The sequence below is a fragment of the Schistocerca americana genome, chromosome 8 (assembly GCF_021461395.2).
Source record: "Schistocerca americana isolate TAMUIC-IGC-003095 chromosome 8, iqSchAmer2.1, whole genome shotgun sequence".
Lineage (NCBI taxonomy): Eukaryota > Metazoa > Arthropoda > Insecta > Orthoptera > Acrididae > Schistocerca > Schistocerca americana.
Genome location: NC_060126.1, coordinates 483,964,058 through 483,986,853, shown reverse-complemented (window position 1 = coordinate 483,986,853; position 22,796 = coordinate 483,964,058). Strand labels below are relative to the sequence as shown.

General features: G+C 44.8%; 1 non-coding gene across 1 annotated transcript; it reads left to right on the top strand.

Annotated features, from left to right (window-relative positions):
• Positions 1 to 6,004: 6,004 nt before the first annotated feature.
• Positions 6,005 to 6,078, top strand: Trnat-ugu. Its single transcript has one exon. It is a non-coding gene; the product is annotated as a tRNA-Thr (tRNA).
• The last annotated feature ends 16,718 nt before the right edge of the window (positions 6,079 to 22,796 follow it).

Sequence of the window (22,796 nt, the reverse complement as noted above, 5' to 3'; positions counted from 1 at the left end):
GAATACGACGAGCCCCCCAGGTGGTGTTGGAAGTCTTCCACGGATTGACATTTGCACGGAGTGACACTTGCACGGAACCTGGGGTTCTCGGCGACGTGACCGGCTTTTCACAGGTACAGGCTCGCTAAGAAGTTTAGCAGTTCAGCACAGGTGTTCGTGAGAACTGACTGGCGCTCAGACCGTGTCTCGCTTCAGGCTGGCTCATTAACGCGTCTCGTGGTAAATTTATTTTTAAGACTGTTGCACTAATGGGAACGCACAATGAAATTCAACATAATAAGAACTGAGAATAAAATTCAACATCTCTTTTAATATTATGATGATGCAAAGAACAGGGGTAGCTAAGTAAGAAAGATGATATTTTTTAATATTATGATGATGCAAAAAACAGGGGGCAGCTAAGTAAGAAAGATGATATTTCTTACGTCTGTTACAGCCTTATGATGACTACTGTTTTAGGGCGAAATTTAGGCGTAAACAATAAACATAAAAACCCAGACTGTCGATGAATATTACTTATTTTGCTTTTCACTAAAGGATCAATGTCTGGAACCACTTTCAAAGTAATGGTAATTCGAAGCCATGCTCTGAAGTTGAAGTCCAGTGAGCTTCCGTGGATGGATTTCGTTCTCTTCATTGAGTGAAAAAGCAGCATGTGCATGTAAGCCTAACATCGACATAATCGTAGCTGCAGACTTGTAAAGTCGTGAAAATTTACCTTGAGCAAAAGTAATCACGCAAACGTCACGTAGTAGGTATATAAGTTCTAACTGTAGCCACGTTTGCACCCTATCAACATAACCCGAAAATCAGTGAAACTGCACAACCTCTTGCAAGCTGAAAAGCAATATGGCAACTTCATGTAACTGCAGACTCATTCTTTGAGTGTTCCTCCTGGAAATAAAAGTATATTTTCATATGGAAAATGTTGAGGAAATTATTGAGACGTTTACACCTCTGCTCCCATATGATGAATACTTTTTGACTCATATCGCTTGAAAGAGATGTTTTTCGTTGTTTTAAAAGTTTTGAAGCATGTTAATATGACACTAAGCGTATCAAGATCCCATCGCATACAACAGACATACAGACAAGGCATCCTGCACTGATACGTTGATGTTGATGTGTCTGACCGCAGTGAAGTTCCTAACTCGACCATCGTGCTACTTTTGATCCCCTTAAAAACAGCTACTCTCCATTTGAGGGGGAGACACCACCCTAAAACTTCAATTTAAAAAAAAGGCTATTTCACATCTTTAGAATGTTTACTCTTGGATCCCAAAACGATTTGGCTGTACTCGAATCAAAGGTATGCCTAAGAAATGTATATCCCTACCAGTGCACCTCCTCAAGAAGACTATGATAGCTTTTATATTCACAAAATTCAAGAAAAAGGCTACGTTGATCTTGAAATAACAAGAAGCAGTCACATATAAACAGGAAGGGAAAACGTTATGGTGCCGGTGAATTTTTATGGGTGTGTGTCTGGTAGTAACATTCATTTTTTGATAAAATGTTAAAATCCATTTTACCATAAGTTTGCTTTTATAAGTTCAGTGCCAATGTTTGTATCATGAAAGTTAACCAATCTTAATCTATGCATTAATATTATCGAAAATCTAATTTGTTTATTTTATTGTTACATTTATGTAGCGATAATTAAAGAAAATTTAAGGCTGAAATTTTAAACAAACACCGAAAACAAATTATTATTATTTCTCATAAAATGAATGAACAGAACCGTTGAACTACGTCTTGTGACTGTATCTACAAACTCTGGCATGTGGTCTGAGTACCGAAAGTTGGTTTTCAAGAATACCATTAAAATCATCTTAAAAATTCGAATCTCAAAAACCGATGAAGTTATGGACTTTAAAATACGTGTATTGCTGCATCTTTACATAACTGACTCGATTTTAAAACTTGGCTGTGCGAGCTAACATCCCATAGAGGTTCGGGCTCGCATGAGATTCCTCTTAGTCGAAATTTCTTGGCTCCAACTCGTCTAGGGGTTGAACCGCACGTGTCGCATTACACGCCCTAAATTAGACACTTGTGATCCTGTGGTTAAATTTTCTGGCTGATGGCAAGTTTGTGAAATACACAGTTTATATAATATATAATAACCGTAATTATAATGTCGGGAACTAAACTAACTACCTACAAATGATGAAGGCCACACAGCTGCGATTTGGTTAGAATAATGTTTATTAAGAAAGAAAACTAACAGCGAAAGTGGTTGTATTTAGAGTTACTGTTACACTCGAACGCATAGCCATTTGACAGAGTTCGACCATTCACAACATTCGTTGACTGTGCGAAAAGTTAAAGAGTTCACACCAGGCGCACGGCTGCTCACCGCTCAGAGACTATGCCCCGCGATACCACACAACGCGAAATTCTCTAAATCGTTTCACTTCCTAGCCGCCTAAGGACGGGCCGTCCACTTTTCGCGTCTGCATCGGAACTGTACCCTTTGGTGTCTCCAGCCGACCCGTCCGCCTTCGCGTCTGCACCAGCACTCTACCCTTTCGTGTCTAGATCAGTTCTCTCCCTCTGCCCGTCTCCGGCCGTTTTTCCCGCGTGCCGAACCTCCTCGCTCAACTGATAGTTCAAATGGCTCTGAGAACTATGCGATTTAACTTCTGAGGTCATCAGTCCCCTAGAACTTAGAACTAATAAGACCTAACTAACCTAAAGACATCACACACATCCATGCCCGAGGCAGGGTTCGAACCTGTGACCGTAGCGGTCGCTCGGTTCCAGACTGTAGCACCTAGAACCGCACGGCCACTCCGGCCGGCGCTCAACTGACTAGGGCAGTTCCCTTTCCTGAAGCCGTCCATCTGATTGGCTACAGCTTATTCTACATTATTTTACATTTTAACATATTTAAATAATCATAGCTTGACCACTTTCACGTTCTAAATACACAATAATATCCATTACATAATAAACGTTAAATTCTTTTACATAAAACCAATACAATTTCCTTCTTAACTTTGAATGGCACGCCGGCCGGAGTGGCCGAGCGGTTAAAGGCGCTTCAGTCTGGAACCGCACGACCGCTACGGTCGCAGGTTCGAATCCTGCTTCGGGCATGGATGTGTGTGATGTCCTTAGGTTAGTTAGGCTTAAGTAGTTCTAAGTTCTAGGGGACTTATGACCACAGCAGTTGAGTACCATAGTGCTCAGAGCCATTTGAACCATTTTTGAATGGCACGACCAGTAGCCATGCACCAATGTGCTTTCTGATAAATAAATACAGAGCAAAAGTAACTGTTATGCGCTAAACTTTACAACAGATATTCTATTACCTAATGATTTAATAAGGTGTCATGCTGTCATCGTTCAATGTGTTTTGTGTGGAGGAAATGATGATGTGATGCTTAACTGAAATCACTGATAATTTAAATTTACTATATCTGTTAAACAAATAAAGTTATAGAGTTGATATTTACAACGTTTGCCATTTTTAGTGATGCGCTTCTGTACGAAATGTCGAATGTTAAGATCGACCAAACCGTTCACATTTTAGCATTCAGGTCTTTGTTACAAAACTTGTTACTTTCACTTTAACGGTAAATCCTAAACTATTATAGACATGATCAATATTCAAGTTTTTCTGGGATCACCATGAAAATTGATGGAGGATGTCAGATTAAAATTGCTGTGGCTTGATTTCCTGCACTACTAAAGAATTAAATAGTTTTCATAAATGTTTTCCTTTATGGCCGATCTTAGGTCCGCCATATTTACCACTGCTACGTCTCTTTGGCCACAAAAGCCTTCTTCTGGGTTACCCTATGACGTAAGTTCTCGTCTGTCTCACTCGCACACTACGGCGCTTAGGCCTCAATAGACAATAGATGCATGTGAGTTTCCCCATCTCGTGGTGAATCTGCACCCTTTGTGGCACACAGTCCTGAACGACATGGTTCGTTTCACAATTCCTGAAGGCTGACTCTGTCAGCCATACATTTAAATGAGCCGGCCGGAGTGGCCCAGCTGTTCTAGGAGCTACAGTTTGGAACCGCGCGACCACTACGCTCACCGGTTCGGATCCTGCCTCGGGCATGGGTTTTTCTGATGTCCTTATGTTCGTTAGGTGTAAGTATTTCTAAGTTCTAGGGGACTGATAACCTCAGAAGTTAAGTCCCATAGTGCTCAGAGCCATTTGAACCATTTCTGAACCATTAACTGAGAGGGCAATACTCGTTAACGCACAGCTGCTATCAGCAAAGTAGAACAAGAGTTACATTTCTGGATGGAATCTTCCTTTAAGCACTGCGTCGTATGTGCTGCATGTTTGTATATAAGGCTACGCCGAACCTGAGTACGGTCACTCCTCTGAAAGCAACACGTCCTGGGCTACCAGTCGGCCGAGCTGCGCTACGTAACGACGCCTGAGCGTCCCATCTTACCGCGACCGCGATCTCGCTCTCGCTCCCCTAGCCGCATCCACAGGCCTGCTGTAGTCCACCGCATGTGTTACCAGAAGTAAGTTAACATATGCTGAGAGGTTGTAAAACTGCGAGCAGTCACTTTTTTATGGTAATTTATTTTGTGTTTACTACTTTAATGCTGGCTTGTTCACCTTCTAACGGCAGGAGAAAGTACGGATTTAATTGCATGTCACTTCCCTGCGTTTCCGCTACAAAGATTTTGTATTCACTGTCTGCCCATACAGATATGGATTCTAAGAACAAGGCGTATTCTGTGAATAGTCCCTAGAAAAGGCCTGCTCTTTTAGATAGTCTTTTCAGTCTTCATTAGGGAATATTTTAGAAGTTTCAAGAGACATTCAGCCAATTTTGTGTCGTTATCAGAGAACAGCACGAGGGGACAGTCTCTTTCAGTCCCCCGCAAAATATATTTACAATATTTACAAGATTTCCAATGATTACAATAAACTGATTTTCAATATTTACAAATTTTTCAGTGATTGTGACTTTTCTTCGTCACTATAACTTCCTTGCGTAGGCCACAGAGGTCACAAATGTTTTTAAGTTCCCATTAGTTTGGAGTTTCTTTAAAGACTTAGCAATCGTTTCGTCAGTATTCATTCCTGGTCTTTTTCCTTCTTTTCCCAGCATAGTTTAAAGTTAGTCGGTCAAACTGGTGGCCGTGGAACTCTGCATCTTCTCGAAGATTTTCCGTTAATGAGTAGACTTTTGGATGAACTTTTGATATTAATGTATCTATCCCTCCCTTCCATCCTTCTGAGACGTTAGCAATGCCAGTTCCACATCTCCCTTGGCATATGTTCGTTACCGAGCCACTAGTCGAAAAATTAGTCATAAAAGTCCTGAAGCTTTTTGGATTACAGCAGTGCTTTCCTGTAAACACAGCCAACCATCGTCAAATGTTTCCAGGGAAAGATGTGCTAGAGCAGAACACATTCTTAAGTATATATATATATATATGTATATATATGTATATATATATACTAAGATGGTATCTGTTCTTTCGGACATGTCCGATCGTCACTTCCCTGTCCGAAAGAACAGATACCATGGGTGGTGACCATGCAGCTCGTTAGTATGAAATTACAATGAAATGAACACCCTTAGCTGCTTACAGCCGTTGACATACGCCAACGGGGACAGATGAAAATGTGTGCCCCGACCGGGACTCGAACCCGGGATCTCCTGCTTACATGGCACACGCGCTATCCATCTGAGCCACCGAGGACACAGGGGATGCCGCGACTGCAAGGATTTATCTCTGGCACGCCTCCCGCGAAACACACATTCTCAACGTATTGTCCCGCACTACGAATGTCCGAAAGAATAGATGCTATCATAGTATATATGTAGTTAAGGCTCACCGGCCACTTGACCATCTTCTTCTTCTGTGCGAATGCACAAACAATGCCCGAACTCTTACGGGAATCGGCAACGCGCCGCGAGTAATGAGTATAATGGGCGGGGGCACTACGAATGCAGTGCGGGTCAATACGTTGAGGATGTGGGTTTCGCGGGAGGCGTGCTATCCTCTCGTGTCCTCGGTGGCTCAGATGGATAGAGCGTCTGCCATGTAAGCAGGAGAACCCGGGTTCAAGTCCCGGTCGGGGCACACATTTTCATCTGTCCCCGTTGGCGTATGTCAACGCCTGTAAGCAGCTACGGGTGTTCATTTCATTGTAATTACATTCTTAAGTGACAGCGTATTTCCTAATAGGCTGGAAAGAGGCCCTAACACTAAACTTGTTTTCACAAACACTGAATAAAGTGATAATTGCAACCAGTAATCTCTGTTCAAGGAAACAAACTGTTAGCTGCTTGGACGATGGCAATTTCGAAGTCCATCATCAGAGATGCAGGGTTCCATCCAGGCACCTTAGTCTTAATAGCTTCAAAGAAAATGTTAGTATGTTTCTCGCATTTCATTTGGCAGCAAAGCGTAAGCAAGTGGAATGGTATTTGTTGCATCCCAAGAAATATTGGAGTAGGAGTGGAGTATTAACAATTGTCCAAACAGCTTACTCGAACTCTTGAACGTTTCATTCGCAAAGAATAACTCACTGTTTCATAAACATGTTTTCCCTTTCCGATGACAAACACGAATATTCTGTGAGACCTTAACTTTTCCCGGCGAATTGAATGTTCAAATAACTTACGAGTTTGCTGCCGGGTGACGTCGTCGACCACCGCCGATATTTCGACAGGAGCACACCCTGACATTCGCAAGGCACAAATGCAAGGAAGAAGATTTTTTTTTGTTTTCTTTATTGTATTTCAATTCCCCATCGGGGCGGGCTGGCAGCAGCATATGCGCTGCTCTTCAGCCGAAAACATAGAACAAAACAATAGAAGACATATAAAAACAGCAAAGGAGAGAAGAAGGCGAACATAGATATAAAAAAGGGAGAACATCATGGAAGGCAATATACAAAAAACGGGGTGACTGTAAAATGGAGATAAAAAAAACTGTTTAAAAGTAGCACACACAAAAAGCCACACACTGCGACGATTAAAATAACACAAGGCACAGTATGACTGGAGCATAAAGGTGTTGACGGATGGCATAGCACACAACGTAACACTGACGGCGAACCTCAAGGCAGTACACAATTAAAATCACACCTCTGGACGCACACGAGAAACAGCATGAAACACAACACTGACGTGGCACACTGATGATGATCAATACAGAGGATCTGCCAGGTTCAAGGAGATGAGGGAGACCTGAAGAAGGGAGGGAGGGGAAGAGATGGGGGAGGGGAATGGGGGGCGCTCGGAAGAGGGCCAGGTAGGGAGGGATGTGGGAAGGAGAGAGGCAAGTATGGGGTGCAGGGTCTCAGGGGAGGGGGGATGGAGGAAAATCCGCTCTGGGAGAAGGAGGAAAGAGGAGAAGGGGGCCCTGGGGAGGGGAGTTGGGAACAAGGCCGGGTTATAGTTGGAAGGAAGGGTATATGTCACGGCGAAGTTCGTCATCCAGGAGGGGGAGGCGTTGGAAATTGCCCTGATGAAGGAGATGGAGGGTGTGGAGGTGGAGAGAGGGAGGGATACAGCGATAGAGGCGCGGCAACGGGCGAGGGGTGGAGAGGAAGGAGGAAACCAGAGGGTGGGGGGGATAAGGAAGAAGAAATGTGCAAGCAAATTTAATACCTCGGCTCACAGAGGAGAAACAAGGAAGACACCACACACAGAACAAGTGTCAACACAAACAAAGATAACCAACATCAGAAATATCGATAGTTACTATTAATTAACAAGTGAGGTAGCACTAATTCTGTCCCTCTGTTTTTTGATGAGAGACAGAGCCGGATTCCAAGCAGCATTTAAACAAAATTCACCATCTCTGTTAATAAGGTTGCTTCATAGTCTGATTTCAACAGCTTCCTTAATAACACTATCCCAATAGCCGGACGTGCAAGCCAGAATCTCCGTGTTGTTGTATTCCATAGGATGACCGGTGTCAAGGCAATGTTCTGCAATAGCGGATTTGCTCGGCTGTTGTAAGCATGTGTGACGCTTATGTCCAATACACCGGTCTTCCACAGTCCTGATTGTCTGACCAATATATGACATGCCACAACTGCAAGGAATACGATAGACATCAGCCTTACGCAAACCAAGATCATCTTTTACGGACGCCAACAGGGCCTTAATCTTAGAAGGTGGTCGAAAAACACAGGGACAGAATTAGTGCTACCTCACCTGTTAATTAATAGTAACTATCGATATTTCTGATGTTGGTTGTCTTTGTTTGTGTTGACACTTGTTCTGTGTGTGGTGTCTTCCTTGTTTCTCCTCTGTGAACCGAGGTATTAAATTTACTTGCACAATTCTTCTTCCTTGCATTTGTGCCTTGAGAATGGCAGGGTGTGCTCCTGTCGAAATATCGGCGGTGTTCGACGACGTCAACCGGCAGCAAACCCGTCAGTTATTTGAACCAATATTCTGTTGTTCGATTCCCTGTTATCATCTGCAAGTAAAAATTACTACCAGCATTCATCAGTAAATTATTTTCTTGAAACAATATTCTACCAGAATCGGTGCGATCTCGTGTAGTTCACATACATTTTCACCTATTGGTATATAACGATTGTTTCGCCATTCTGTGCGATGATAACGATGTTACTAACAAGGGAACCTCCCCATCGCACCCCCCTCAGATTTAGTTATAAGTTGGCACAATGGATAGGTCTTGATAAACTGAACACAGATCAATCGAGAAAACAGGAAGAAGTTGTGTGGAACTGTGAAAAAATAAGAAAATATACACACTGAGTAGTCCATGGGCCACATAAGCAACATCATGGACCAAGAGTGCTTAGAAGCGCCGTGGTCCCGTGGTAGCGTGAGCAGCTGGTGAACGAAAGATCCTTGGTTCAAGTCTTCCCTCAACTGAAAATTTTACTTTCTTTATTTTTGCATAGTTATTATCTGTCCGTTCGTTCATTGACATCTCTGTTCACTGTAATAAGTTTAGTGTCTGTGTTTTGCGACCGCACTGCAAAACCGTGCGATTAGTAGACCAAAGGACGTGCCTCTCCAATGGGAACAGAAAACATTTGATCGTAAGGTCATAGGTCAACCGATTGCTCCACAGAAAAACACATCTGATATATTCTATACGACACTGGTGACGGCATGTGCGTCACATGACAGGAATATGTTGTCGACCCACCTAACTTGTACACTTGGCGAATGGGTAAAAAGATTCTTCTACCTTGCCCGATTTAGGTTTTCTTGTGGATGTGATAATCACTCCCAAAAAAGTGATGAAAACATAAGAGTTTGTCACATAAACTGAAAATAAAAAATTAAAATTTATGCTTGATGGAAGATGTGAACCTATGACCTTTCGTTCCGCAGCTGCTCACGTTACCACGAGACCACGGCGCTCCTGCGTTCCTATGGTCCTTATTATTGCTTATCTTCCATTGAACTACTCAGTTTGTATATTTTGCTTATTTTTTCGCAGTTCTACACAACTTCTTCCTGTTTTCTCGATTGATCTGTGTTCAGTTTTTCAAGGCCTATCCACTGTGCCAACTTATAACTAAATCTGAGGGGGGTGCGATGGGAAGGTTCCCTTGTAAGTCGTAGCCTCGATTGAAGAGTTCCACCACTTTTTCAACGTAAATTGATGAAACTGTAGCGTCTGTTTTCTTCTGATCGCTTCTTTACGCTGACAGAATGCTTTCCCAGTTCATTTGCTGCTTCAGGTGGAACACAAACGTGGCTGCCTTCCGCTAAAACTATTTTTTTTTGTGGATAGTCTTCCTTTGCATTTATTCTTTTTAAAGTTTACACAACGGCACTGAGTCACTTCTTGGTTGTTTGTATAATCCACAATATAATGATGCACGTTGTAAATCAGTGAAGGCTTTGTTTTTGGGGCCGACCTCGGTGGAAGAGCGGTTCTCGGCGCTTCAGTGCGGAACCACGCGGCTGCTACGGTCGCAGGTTCGAATCCTGCCTCGGGCATGGATGTGTGTGATGTCATTAGGTTAGTTAGGTTTAACTAGTTCTAAGTTTAGGGGACTGATGACCTCAGATGTTAAGTAAAATTCATTATCTCAACTATAAAACAGGAAACACTACTTGCCTGTCCGAGGTCAATTACAGTGCTGAAGTCGAGGAGAAAGCCACGCATACTACCAACTGATGCGGGGACAGGCAACTTTGTGCAGACATGGGTATTGGCCTTCCCCAGAATGAGTCGCAGGTAGTGACGGACAGGCCAATGTATTCTACTTCTCGATCACACTGTCCAACCCTACAGTGTCCTGGGCTCCATGCAAATGTCATCACATTCGCTCTCCGTACAAGTGTCACTCCGTGCATCTACATCTACATCTACATCGATACTCCGCAAGCGACCTGACGGTGTGTGGCGGAGGGTACCTTGAGTACCTCTATCGGTTCTCCCTTCTATTCCAGTCTCGTATTGTTCGTAGAAAGAAAGATTGTCGGTATGCCTCTGTGTGGGCTCTAATCTCTCTGATTTTATCCTCATGGTCTCTTCGCGAGATATACGTAGGAGGGAGCAATATACTGCTTGACTCTACGGAGAAGGTATGTTCTCGAAACTTTAACAAAAGCCCGTACCGAGCTACTGAGCGTCTCTCCTGCAGAGTCTTCCACTAGAGTTTATCTATCATCTCCGTAACGCTTTTGCGATTACTAGATGATCCTGTAACGAAGCGCGCTGCTCTCCGTTGGATTTTCTCTATCTCTTCTATCAACCCTATCTGGTACGGATCCCACACTGCTGAGCAGTATTCAAGCAGTGGACGAACAAGCGTACTGTAACCTACTTCCTTTGTTTTAGTATTGCATTTCCTTAGGATTCTTCCAATGAATCTCAGTCTGGCATCTGCTTTACCGACGATCAACTTTATATGATCATTCCATTTTAAATCACTCCTAATGCGTACTCCAAGATAATTTATGGAATTAACTGCTTCCATTTGCTGACCTATTTTGTAACTAAATGATAAGGGATCTATCTTTCTATGTATTCGCAGCACATTACACTTGTCTACATTGAGATTCAGTTGCCATTCCCTGCACCATGCGTCAATTCGCTGCAGATCCTCCTGCATTTCAGTACAATTTTCCATTGTTGCAACCTTTCGATACACCAGAGCATCATCTGCAAAAAGCCTCAGTGAACTTCCGATGTCATCCACCAGGTCATTTATGTATATTGTGAATAGGAACGGTCCTATGATACTCCCCTGCGGCACACCTGAAATCACTCTTACTTTGGAAGATTTCTCTCCATTGAGAATGACATGCTGCGTTCTGTTATCTAGGAACTCCTCAATCCAATCACACAATTGGTCTGATAGTCCATATGCTCTTGCTTTGTTCATTAAACTACTGTGGGGAACTGTATCGAACGCCTTGCGGAAGTCAAGAAACACGGCATCTACCTGTGAACCCGTGTCTATGGCCCTCTTAGTCTCGTGGACGAAAAGCGCGAGCTGGGTTTCACACGACCGTCTTTTTCGAAACCCATGCTGATTCCTACAGAGTAGATTTCTAGTCTCCAGAATAGTCATTATACTCGGAAATAATAGGTGTTCCAAAATTCTAAAATCCGACACTGCTGGGCAGTATTCAAGCAGTGGGCGAACAAGCGTACTGTAACCTACCTCCTTTGTTTTCGGATTGCATTTCCTTAGGATTCTTCCAATGAATCTCAGTCTGGCATCCGCTTTACCGACGATCAACTTTATATGATCATTCCAATTTAAATCACTCCTAATGCATACTCCCAGATAATTTATGGAATTAACTGCTTCCAGTTGCTGACCCCCTATATTGTAATTAAATGATAAAGGATCTTTCTTTCTGTGTATTCGTAGCACATTACACTTGTCTACATTGAGATAATTACTGCAGCTCGTGTGTGTCCCTGTCCCTACCGAATTCCGATTTTTTCGCCCATCTACCGCAAGGCGAACTTCGCACAAGAGAGCTTCCCACGGCTTAAAGTAAAACGCATCCAGGCCGTTGGCTCTGGCAGCCAGAAAACTGCGGTCAGCCAGAGCCCGGGCAGTGTGTTGCGGTTCTCCGGTTCTTTGTCTCGCATTAGCGGCTGCAGGCTCCGCCGAAACGCACTGCCTTTACGACCGGGCTCACACGGGAAGAAGCGGCGAGACGAGCGCGCTCGTGTGTGTGTGTGTGTGTGTGTGTGTGCGTGTGTGCGCGCCAGAGCTTTTCGTCACGCCACCATCTTCCCCTCTTCGTTTACGAGCATGGTCCCAAAAGAGCCCGCCCGAAATTAATTTCGCCCATTGCCAAAAAAAGGAAGGGCCAAGCCCATTTCTCTCTTTGATTCTTTCACGTCGCTAAGACACAGGCTGAGACTAAATTGGTTCTTCTCATTTGTTTACATTTATTTTCATTTTTTCTATCTCTCTCCGGCTCCAGCGACTCTCAGTGCAAATTGTCGATGGGGAGGAGAGAGAGAGAGAGAGAGAGAGAGAGAGAGAGAGAGAGAGAGAGGGGAATGAGGAGGAAGGGGGGGGGGGGAGTTGGTGAGGGAGCGGAAGTGGACCAGACTGCAGACTGGGAGAGGCGAGGGAGGGGCGAGCCAGCCACCTGGACGTTTTCGGCCGCGCTGATTTAGTGTGCAAAGTTTACGACCGGCCAGCCAACAGGGCGGGAGCTGCCGCCGCCGTGGGGTGGGTCCGCGGTATTGTGGTCGGCTAGCGCCGAGGAAAGGGGGCAGGCGGGCGGACCATTAAGAGGATCTGGAGGCCCTTTGTTTGGAGGGGCAACGAACCCGGGCCAGCCGCTGCCGCCGCCGCCACCTGCCGCCGTGACGAGCCGCGCGTGGGGTCACCGGGGGTCACCTCTGCCGGGGACGCGCCTTCAGCGCGAGGCGGTCGCGTCGCTCCCAGGTCACGCGCTTTTTTTGTTCCGCATCTACAATAACGGAGAAAGTCATAGGTGTCCGCAAGTGGAGGGTGGCGAGGACAAGAAGGGACACGTGGAACTCCTGGAATCTGTGGCCGATCTTTTTATTAATTACGGAAGTCTTATGACGAACACCACCTAACAAAAAGTGTCCCGATACCATTTTGTAGCCGGCCGTTGTGGCCGAGCGGTTCTAGGCGCTTCAGTCTGGAACCGGAGGACCGCTACGGTCGCAGATTCGAATCCTGTCTCGGGCATGGATGCGTGTGTTGTCCTTAGGTGAGTTAGGTTTAAGTAGTTCTAAGTTCTAGGGGACTGATGACCTTAGATGTTAAGTCCCATAGTGCTCAGAGCCATTTGAAACATTTTGGACCATTGTGTAAAGCAGAATTGACCATGCACGGAAACCATAATAACAACTAAACCAACAACGACCAGGCAACCAAAAGAGAAATGCATCAATCCAGCCAGAACAGCCGGCCGTGGTGGCCGAGCGGTTCTAGGCGCGTCAGTCTGCTGCCGCGCGACCGCTACGGCCGCAGGTTCGAATCCTGCTTCGGGCATAGAAGTGTGTGGTGTCCTTAGCTTAGTTAGGTTTAAGTAGTTCTAAGTTCTAGGGGACTGATGACCTCACATGTTAAGTCCCGTAGTGCTCAGAGCTATTTGGACCATTTGACCAGCCAGAACACTTGCACAAAATACGAGAAAAAAATTCCCCAATGCTGCCACTTACAGAGTAAGATCAAACCCTAGACCAGGTGGATGAGCGGCCACCACCAGAACCCCTACCGCCTCCTGAACGGCCACCACAGTAGGCCAGCGACACGAAAATACAATATACAGGGTGTTACAAAAAGGTACGGCCAAACTTTCGGGAAACATTCATCACACACAAAGAAAGAAAATATGTTATGTGGACGTGTGTCCGGAAACGCTTAATTTCCATGTTAGAGCTCATTTTAGTTTCGTTCTTCCACCTATGCTCAATGGAGCACGTTATCATGATTTCATACGGAATACTCTACCTGTGCTGCTAGAACATGTGCCTTTACAAGTACGACACAACATGTGGTTCATGCACGATGGAGCTCCTGCACATTTCAGTCGAAGTGTTCGTACGCTTCTCAACAACAGATTCGGTGACCGATGGATTGGTAGAGGCTGACCAATTCCATGGGCTCCACGCTCTCCTGACCTCAGCCCTCTTGACTTTCTTTTATGGGGGCACTTGAAAGCTCTTGTCTACGTAACCCCGGTACCAAATGTAGAGACTCTTCGTGCTCGTATTGTGGACGGCTGTGATACAATACACCATTCTCCAGGGCTGCATCAGCGCATCAGGGATTCCATGCGACGGAGGGTGGATGCATGTATCCTCGCTAACGGAGGACGTTTTGAACATTTCCTGTAACAAAGTGTTTGAAGTCACGCTGGTACGTTCTGTTTCTGTGTGTTTCCATTCCATGATTAATGTGATTTGAAGAGAAGTAATAAAATGAGCTCTAACATGGAAAGTAAGCGTTTCCGAACACGTGCTCAAGTAACATATTTTCTTTCTTCGTGTGTGAGGAATGCTTCCTGAATGTTTGGCCGTACCTTTTTGTAACACCCTGTATATATAAACAAATATTGTTGTAAAAGATAATAATAATAATGTCGTGTGACGAGGGCCTCCCGTCGGGTAGACCGTTCGCCTGGTGCAAGTCTTTCGATTTCACGCCTCTTCGGCGACTTGCGCGTCGATGGGGATGAAATGATGATGATTAGGGCAACACAACACCCAGTCCCTGAGCGGAGAAAATCTCCGACCCAGATAAAACAAAAGAAAAGAAAACTGTAAAAAGACGAAAAACGAAAACTGTAAGATGTACTACCTGTTTTAAACATCAGCTAACAGGTCTATAATTTGGCAATAAATAAATAAATAAATTATAAAAGCAACTGAATCGACTGACCCACGGAAATCCAGAACAAAACAATAAAAAAATGAAATAAACCAGAGGTGGTAATACACAAAATTGTAAAGAAACAGTTGTGAGTATAAGATAAACAAATATGAGAAGAAACCTGAATGTACCAAATTTATTTTTAAGTTAGTTTTGAGCTAATTTTAAGAATTTTAACAATTGTGTTGGTGCCAATTACATATATAAGATAAAAAAGTCAGGGAATTATAAACTACAAATATTACAAGTGTATATGTGAAATGCGGCAACGGCCTTGCCGCAGTGGCTGCACCGGTTACCGTGAGATCACCGAAGTTAAGCGCTGCCGGGCGTGGTCGGCACTTGGACGGGTGACCATCCAGGCCCCCATGCGCTGTTGCTGTTTTTCAGCCTCAGTGATGCCAATTGGGGAGCTATTCGACCGAATAGTAGCGGCTTCGGTCAAGAATACCTTCATAACGACCAGGCGAGCGGTGTGCTGACCCCATGCCCCTCTTATCCCCATCCTCCCTGAGAATGACACGGCGGTCGGATAGTCCCGGTAGGCCACTCGTGGCCTGAAGGCGGAGTGCTTTCTGAGTATATGTAAAATGCAGAAAAGTACTGAAAAATTAATAAAGAGAAAGAAGAACTACGTGTGACCAAAAACGCTGAAAAGAGCAACCAAGACGCTCACAAACAGCCTGCTCTCCTCCCTTCTAGGATGGGAATGAGAAATAATAAAAAATTTAAAAATATAATAAATGAAATAAGAAATGGTAAGTTAGAAAAATGAAAAGTTGTTTTGTCAGTAGAGATGCAGTAACACCACAATGGGTCGGCCATCAGAGCTCTGTGATTTCGAAGTGTACTAGTCATTAGATGTCACTTGAGTAACACAGCCATCAGTGACATTTCGACCCTCCTAAAGCTGGCCAAGTCGACTTTCTGTGATGTGACTGTGAAGTGGAAACACAGATGAACAATCACAGCTAAACGGAAACCAGATATACCGTATGTACTGACGGGCAGGGACCATCGAGCATTAAAATGGTTCAAATGGCTCTGAGCACTATGCGACTTAACATCTGAGGTCATCAGTCACCTAGACTTAGAACTGCTTAAACCCAAATAACCTAAGGACATCACACACATCCATGCCCGAGGCAGGATTCGAACCTGCGACCGTAGCAGCAGCGCGGTTCCGGACTGAAGCACCTAGAACCGTTCGGCCACCGCGGCCGGCCGTCGAGCGTTACGGGAGGTGGCTATAAAAACTTGCATGAAAGCAGCATAAGGAATCACTCGTGGATTCGAAACAGCTACCAGCAGTCCAGCTAGCGCAGTGATTATGAGCTGTCAGTTAAATACAATGGGGCACAGTGGTGAAGCTCCTCAAAAACTACACATTTCTACACTCAATGCTAAGCGAAGCTTGAGGTGGTATAAACTGCGTGACTGGAAACGAGTGATTCGGAGTGAAGCAAACCGTGGAAATGCTTTGGGTTTGGCGAATATTGGTGTGTTTTTTGAGGTTCCGGTGTTGTCCCGTTTTCGGTGTTAAGAAAACATTAAATGCAGAAGCGTAAGAACACATTTTACTCCATTGTGTACAGAAGGGGAACGATTCGGAGACTACGACTGTTTGTGTTATCATGACAATGCAACTTGACATAAACCAACATCGGTGAGGCAATGGTTTGTGGACAATAAAACTCTTGAAATGGACTGATCTTCCCAGAGTCCCGACAAGGACCTAATCGAACATCTTTGGGGTGACACAGAATGTCGACTTTGCCTCAGACCCAAGCGTTCAATATCTCTACCTTCTCTGACTTCGGCTCTTGAGGAAGAATTGGCTGCCATTTTTCCGCCGACATTGAGGTACACTATGTGATCAAAAGTATCCGGATACCTGGCTGAAAATGCCTTACAAGTTTGTGGCGCCGTCCATCGGTAATGCTGGAATTCAATATGGTGTTGGCCCACCATTAGCCTTCATGACAGCTTCCACTCTCGCAGGCAGACGTTCATGTTGAAAGATGCAATCGCCATCCCCGAACTGCTCTGCAACAGTGGGAAGCAAGAAGGTGCTTAAAACATCAATGTAGGCCTGTACTGTGATAGTTCCACGCAAATGACAAGGGGTGCTAGCCTCTCCATGAAAAACACGACCACACCATATCACCGCCGCCTCCGAATTTTACTGTTGGCACTACACACGCTGGCAGATGGCATTCACCGGACGTTCGCCATATCCACACCCTGCTATCGGATCACCACCTTCTGTAACTTGATTCGTCACTCCACAGAGCGTTTTTTCCACTGTTCAATAGTCCAATGTTTACTCTCCTTACACCAAGCGAGGCATCGTTTAGCATTTACCAGCGTGAGGTGTGGCTTATGAGCAGCCGTTTGACGGTGAAATCCAAGTTTTCTCACCTCCAGCCTAACTGACATAGTACTTGCAGTGGATGCTGATGCAGTTTGGAATTCCTGTGTGATGGTCTGGATAGATGTCTGTTTATTGAACGTTATGACCCTCTTCAAATATCGGCAGTCTCTGTCAGTCAACAGACGAGGTCGGCCTGTACGCTTTTGTGCTGTACGTGTCCCTTCGCGTTTCCACTTTACTATCACATCGGAAACAGTGGACTTATGGATGTTTAGGAGTGTGGAAATCTCGCGTATAGACGTAAGACAGATGTGACACCCCATCACATGACCACGTTCGAAGTCCGTGAGTTCCGCGGACTACAGAGGTCACTGATATGGAGTACGTGGCAGTAGGTGGCAGCACAATGCACCTAATATGAAAAACGTATGTTTTTGGGGGTGTCCGGATGCTTTTGATCACATAGTGTACGTCATTGAAAGTGTCTTCAGCAGAGTTAAAGCCTTCACAAATGCGAAGGGTGGACACATCACATATTAACGTCCACTAATGCTTTTGATTACACAATATTTCTAGACATAGCTCTCTGATTCAGCTCAACCGCAGTTTTATCATTGGCGAATGCGAAAGGAACACTGTAGCTGTAATGAACACTATAGTGAAACTTCCTGGCAGATTGATACTGTGTGCCGGACCGAGACTCGTACTCGGGACCTTTGCCTTTCGCGGGCAAGTGCTCTACCAACTGAGCTACCCAAGCACGATTCACGCCCCGTCCTCACAGCTTTACTTCTGCCAGTACCTCGTCTCCTACTTTCCAAACTTTAGAGAAGCTCTCATTCTGGAAACATCCCCCAGGCTGTGGCAGCCGGCCGAAGTGGCCGCGCGGTTCTGGCGCTGCAGTCTGGAACCGCGAGGCCGCTACGGTCGCAGGTTCGAATCCTGCCTCGGGCATGGATGTGTGTGATGTCCTTAGGTTAGTTAGGTTTAACTATTTCTAAGTTCTAGGGGACTAATGACCTCAGCAGTTGAGTCCCATAGTGCTCAGAGCCATTTGAACCATTTGAACCAGGCTGTGGCTAAGCCATGTCTCCGCAATACCCTTTCTTTCAGGAGTGCTAGTTCTGCAAGGTTCGCAGGAGAGCTTCTGTAAAGTTTGGATGGTAGGAGACGAGGTACTGGCAGAAGTAAAGCTGTGAGGACGGGGCGTGAGTCGTGCTTAGGTAGCTCAGTTGGTAGAGCACTTGCCCGCGAAAGGCAAAGGTCCCTAGTTCGAGTCTCGGTCCGGCACACCGTTTTAATCTGCCAGGAAGTTTCATATCAGCGCACACTCCGCTGCAGAGTGAAAATCTCATTCTGGAACACTATAGTGTTTGGTTGTCAGGTTGTTCTCGGGAAGTCATACCGTTTTTCGTACCGTAGCGGCGGTTTCTAGGTTGTTTTGCAATCTAGGGCAAAGAAGGCCAACGAACGACTGCCAATAGCTTCGTTGGCGCAGATTTGTTTAGTGTGTACGGGCAGCAAATCTGAGGCAACGAAGCTGTTGGCCTTGGCTGCGGTTCCGACTGCTGGCGGCAACATCAAAGCATTCGCGGTTGTTTGACGTTGGAACCCCTCTGCTGGTTTGGAAGCCGGGTCGAATAATCGTTGATACAGTAGCAGTTTCTTATGTCTCTAGAACTGGTGTGTACCTGAGTTTTTCAGGACAGCCACAAGTTGTACTTAATATACTTAACTGAGCGGTTTCACTCTGTAATTTAACAAGAGCATCTTCAAAAACTTTGGAATTTACAGTTTAAAGTACAGTAGTTGGCTTTTAAATTAAAGAGCGAAAACGGCCAATACAACATGTCGAGTGCGACTTGTGGCTGTCCTGGAAAAATTAATTCCGCCAGTCGCTGTTTCTCGTGCAACAATGCCTGCTACCACTAAAGGGCGTGTACTTACTGTGTTTAAGGACACTGCAGTACAGAACGAAATACGGAGAGAGCATTAAAGCTGATAGAATTTTATCGTGAGCGGGAATATTTATGGGCTCCTACGAAATGCGATTATAAAAACAAACTAAAAAGACCATACGCTTGGAGGGAAATAACTCAGCTATTAGAAAGTGTTATACACGATGTGAAAAAGGAAATGGTGTCTTTACTGACATCTTTTCGCCGTGAACAACAAGAAGTACTAACAAATCTGAGAGTGACTATTAACTTGCTGCAGTAGGTGCAGCTCTGCAAAGACAGGGATTTAGGTCCTACGCAATTCAGTGATAAATTTCTGAAGGTTTCATTAGGAAAAATGTTGTGAAATAGCCCACATTCAAATTCAGCTTTGAGGTCAGCATTTAATTCTGTCCCACCACACCGCTCCTTATCTTTTTAAAAAAGAGGTCGTCGAACAGCAACGCATCTTCTTCTTTTTCTGACAATCAGGTTCTTGCACTAAAATAAATGTTGCACCTGCAACGACCTCTAAATCCCCTCCTTCCCTCTTAATATTGGCCGTTGAAATTCTAATTAAAAGGCTACTGTTTAGAAATTACATATCGGGAGCAACGTCGGCAAGATATACTTCGATTGCACATCACCGAATGCCTTGGCCCTAAGCCCTTCGTTTGGTGTGGAGGACCAGCCGAACTTTAGCGCATTATAGACCAACATTCGGCGGGATCCATTCTCTGTCGTTCGTTTTCCTTCGTTGGCTTTCGCCTAGTATGTACGCGCCTTTAAGAGGGGTAGGACGTCAAACGGGCCGGCTTGGAGCAGGAGAGGGACCACAGGACATTTTCATTTCCACTGTCTATACTTTTACAAATAAATTCATAAAACTTTGTCAGCATGACCAGGAAGGATTCAGAATTCACACTCATAGTAGTGGAAGTTCGAAAACATAACGAAATGATTTTTTTTACATGTGAAATTTCATCATTTTCTTCACTTACTAATGGCAGTATTTGTTGCTATAGGTACACTTTTCTTCATAAGTAAGAGAGATTCTTCGATGAATTTTGCGCAGCATACAAACCATACTTAAAGGTGTATGAAACTCTAGAATTTTCCAAATCTACTAAAAGCTGTGGTAAAAATTGAGGTACTTAACTATAAAATTTGTGTTTCTTCTAAACATGAAGTTTAAAATATAACAGTTCATTCGTTTTTTCATAAATTAAATGAATTCTAGAGTTTCATACACCTGTGAGTATGGTATGTATGCTGTGCAAAATTCATCGAAGAATCTCTCTAACTTATGAAGAAAAGTGTACCTATAGCAACAAATGCAGCCATTAGTAAGTGAAAAAATGATGAACTTTTGCACGTAAAAAAAATTATTTTGTTGTGTTTTCGAACTTCCACTGCAATGAGCGTGAATCCTGAATCCTTCCTGGTGTTGCTGACAAAGTTTTATGAATTTATTTGTAAAAGTATAGACTGTGGAAATTAAAATGTCCTGTGATGCCTCTCCTGATCTAAGTCGGCCCCTTTGACGTCCTACCCCCCCTTAAGAGGGATGTGAACTTTAATAGAAGATTGCCGAAATAGAGTACCCGGTCTCCTGTCTATCGCTTCCTCGTCCAGGCAATAATGAGGTACAGCAAGGGACACTTTCGACACACAGCATAGTTCCAACTTGGCTGTATAAACTGGCGCCCCCCCCCCCCCCCCCCAAACAAATTTTTTGAGAAATCAGCGCCCAGTATTTGTGGAAACTACGCCCTCAGTAAGTCACGGCCTGCCTGCACCTGGAGAGTCTTCCCCCACCGGGCACGCCCACTATGACCGCAGTGAGCCGCTGAGTCGCCCCCTCCGTGCCACGTCGACGCCTCCATGAGAATGACCAGCACCGCAGCAGTTTCGTTGTAATGACAATGATATGCTGAGTTACACAGAAACAAAATTGTTTTCATGTTTAGAAATCACGTGCGGGGGCCTCGAGAATATAGCGCTAGCAATGGGAGGATTCACATGTAACATATGTAGGTGCATAATGCAGACCCTTCAGTTAGTATGGTAATGCATTTATGTGCATTACTTGCACATTATGACTATCCACAGTTATGCACATTATTACACTTTACAGTTATTTGAAAATATCATTTGTCAAATACACCCGTCAAAACAAGTTTTGCGTCACCTCGGTTGAGAGTTCCGGAACCTGTACAGGAAATTGGAATAGAACCAGCATAAACATCACTTGCGCCCTTTTTATTGCTCATGAAAACCACAAATTGCATGTTGTACCACCATACAGCGGGACCTTCAGGGGTGGTGGTCCAGATTGCTGCACACACCAGTACCTCTAATACCCAGTATCATGTCCTCTTGCATTGATGAATGCCTGTATTTGTCGTGGAATACCGTCCACAAGTTCATCAAGGCGCTGTTGGTCTGAATTGTACCACTTCTGAACGGCGATTCGGCGTAGATCCCTCAGAGTGGTTGATGGATCACGTCGACCGTAAACAGCCCTTTCACAACCCATCCCACGCACGTTAGACAGGGTTCATGTCTGGAGAAAACTAAGGCCACTCTAGTCGAGCGATGCCGTTATCCTGAAGGAAGTCACTCACAAGGTGTGCACGATGGGGAGGTGAATTGTCGTCCATGAACACGAATGCCAAGCCAATAAGCTGCCGATATGGTTGCACTATCGGTCGGAGGGTGGCATTCACGTATCGTACAGACGTTACGGCGCCTATCATGACCACCAGCGGCGAACGTCGGCCCTACATACTGCCACCCCAAACCAGCAGGGAACCTCCAACTTTCTGTACTCACTGGACTGTGTGTCTAAGGCGTTCAGCCTGTTCGGGTTACCTCCAAACACGTCTCCGACGATTGGCTGGTTGAAGGCATATGCGACACTCATCAGTGAAGAGAACGTGATGCCAATTCTGAGCGGTCCATTCGGCATGTTGTTGGGCTCATCTGTACCGCGCTACATGGTGTCGTAGTTGCAAATATGAACCTCGCCATGGACGTCTTGAGTGAAGTTGTGCTTCTTGCAGCCTATTACGCATAGTCTGAGCCGTTACACGACGTCCTGTGTCTACAAAAATGGTTCGAATGGCTCTGAGCAGTACAGGACTTAACTTCTGAGGTCCTTTGGCTCTTCAGTGTAAATTTCATGTTTGTTTTTTGGATTTTATGTTTTCCATCGCAGTTTCTGAAGATCCAGTCATAAGAAAAAATTTTGTGATTGCTCTCAACTGAAAATAAAACAAATGACGATCACTTCCGATTGCAAAAGTTTTGGTGTTAAGTTCTTATTCGAGCATTTCCAGTCCTTTTCATCGGCACACCACGTAAGAGCCCTCGACTCATCTACCTTCAGCGTAAACTGAAGAGTTCAGACTCGGACAGGGAGATTATTGGACCTTTGCTCGAACTTCTTCGGGAGCTAATTTCAGTGAGCGCAAATTACAATGGCCTCAATTTACACGGCACGCGTCCCCAGTTCCCACAAGAGCAGAGTCTTCTCTCCTGCTGCACATCTTAATCTATGCAGGAGATTTGCATTTGTCCCATCAAGGCTTGCTGGGACTTCATTCAGTTTTACCAGATAGATCGATTGTAGCAGAGTGTGAAAAATATG